Here is a 2,500-nt window from a genome sequence, read left to right as displayed (position 1 = left end):
ACCTAACCTATGTTGTGCCTTAACCTAACCTATGTTGTGCCTTAACCTAACCTATGTTGTGCCTTAACCTAACCCATGTTGTGCCTTAACCTAACCCATGTTGTGCCTTAACCTAACCCATGTTGTGCCTTAACCTAACCCATGTTGTGCCTTAACCTAACCCATGTTGTGCCTTAACCTAACCCATGTTGTGCCTTAACCTAACCCATGTTGTGCCTTAACCTAACCCATGTTGTGCCTTAACCTAACCCATGTTGTGCCTTAACCTAACCCATGTTGTGCCTTAACCTAACCCATGTTGTGCCTTAACCTAACCCATGTTGTGCCTTAACCTAACCCATGTTGTGCCTTAACCTAACCCATGTTGTGCCTTAACCTAACCCATGTTGTGCCTTAACCTAACCCATGTTGTGCCTTAACCTAACCCATGTTGTGCCTTAACCTAACCCATGTTGTGCCTTAACCTAACCCATGTTGTGCCTTAACCTAACCCATGTTGTGCCTTAACCTAACCCATGTTGTGCCTTAACCTAACCCATGTTGTGCCTTAACCTAACCCATGTTGTGCCTTAACCTAACCCATGTTGTGCCTTAACCTAACCCATGTTGTGCCTTAACCTAACCCATGTTGTGCCTTAACCTAACCCATGTTGTGCCTTAACCTAACCCATGTTGTGCCTTAACCTAACCTATGTTGTGCCTTAACCTAACCCATGTTGTGCCTTAACCTAACCCATGTTGTGCCTTAACCTAACCCATGTTGTGCCTTAACCTAACCCATGTTGTGCCTTAACCTAACCCATGTTGTGCCTTAACCTAACCCATGTTGTGCCTTAACCTAACCCATGTTGTGCCTTAACCTAACCCATGTTGTGCCTTAACCTAACCCATGTTGTGCCTTAACCTAACCCATGTTGTGCCTTAACCTAACCCATGTTGTGCCTTAACCTAACCCATGTTGTGCCTTAACCTAACCCATGTTGTGCCTTAACCTAACCCATGTCGTGCCTTAACCTAACCCACGTCGTGCCTTAACCTAACCCACGTTGTCGCCTAACGTAACCCACGTTGTCGCCTAAACCTGCTCTGTAATTGTTATACGACTCGTTCAATTAGTGTAGTGTTGCCCACCCGCAACCCTCGCAATATAGTTCGCTACTCGCACTCCCCGCTCCCCTGTGTATCGCTTCATGTTAAACACCTTGCAAGTCTTGCTCACTTTCCACATGCTCCTGCTGTACACTGTAATGTGGATGGCAGCAGGACGTACATGCCGCCCCTCCCCACGTCCCCACCTTGCCCCCTGCCTTCGCAAGCTGGTTGGTGAGAACTTTGCATGTTCAATGCCCTCCGCATGCGACGTACTCAGGCTACGTTGTGGTGCGGCCTGTGTCAACTGTCCGCTAATGTCGTACGCGTAAACCACAATCTGTACTGCACATTCGTCCTTATGTACTGAATGATACATCGTGGCACATGTGTGACCGTACAACGACTGCGCCCAAAAACGGCGGACCATACAGTGCAAATATTGTGCACGCAGCTACGTGTCGTCTCCCTATGAGAGCTGGATTGCAGTGTGGTACGCCATAGAGACGTGTGGGAGGAACGGACGCCGTGGATGGCGATCAGCATGAGCTGTCTGTTGATGTATTCGGACCTAGTCGTCTCTCCTCACACACCGTGATGGCATGGTGCACCGCGTTCCATATCTGCGACATGCTACAGAGGCCGGTTGACAGTCGTTCGAGCAATGGACATCGCATACGTACGGGGGCCACCTTCCACGTATTGTCTAGGCGTGCACATTTTGTTGCGTGTATGTGGGCAGACGTAGTGTGGCGTGACACCTGACACAGGCATGCAATAATCGTGGAAGTTGCAAATGGCGATGGACGCCTGCGTTTTCTGGTGAAGTTACGCAAATGAACAAATGGTAACCTGTTGTGGTGCGGTTGTTCTCGCTAGGGGTGAATCGGTGATGGCGACGATAGGTTGAGGTACTAACCGGTTGTTCCAGCGATACCCACCATGCCGACGAAACTGAACGGCATCTGGGTGTGAAGCGATACGCGGCGGTGGCTGGGTGGGACCGTCCCCGGCCGGTGAGGGGGCGCCTCCCGGCGTGCTGGCCGCGCGGTGCGTGGGCGCACGCGCTACAGCCGGCTGGTGGGGGCGGCCAGTGGCAGGCGCGCCGGCCGACGGACGCGGCAGGCGTCGCAGCTGCGCGCCGGCGCACCCTGCGCGCGGCGCCGTGCGGCCAAAGTAGGTCCTCGCGGGCCCGGTGCGAAGCGCGGTGGACATCTTCAGTGTGCTGGTCCGATTGAGGACTGTGTGCGTTGAGGATGCGCTGCCGCCCGGCGCTCGGCGCCGCGACGCCGTCTGCTGCTCGGTCGCCCCAGCGGTTCTCGCTGGTGGTTTGTATCGCAGCTGTGCGGATGTGTTGGCGCGTGCGCTGTGCTGGGAGAGTTCGCTTCGGCACCCAAGTGGGGCTTTTGTC

Source organism: Schistocerca piceifrons, unplaced genomic scaffold, assembly GCF_021461385.2.
Source record: "Schistocerca piceifrons isolate TAMUIC-IGC-003096 unplaced genomic scaffold, iqSchPice1.1 HiC_scaffold_1100, whole genome shotgun sequence".
NCBI classification, from domain to species: domain Eukaryota; kingdom Metazoa; phylum Arthropoda; class Insecta; order Orthoptera; family Acrididae; genus Schistocerca; species Schistocerca piceifrons.
This window is presented reverse-complemented; position numbering follows the sequence as displayed.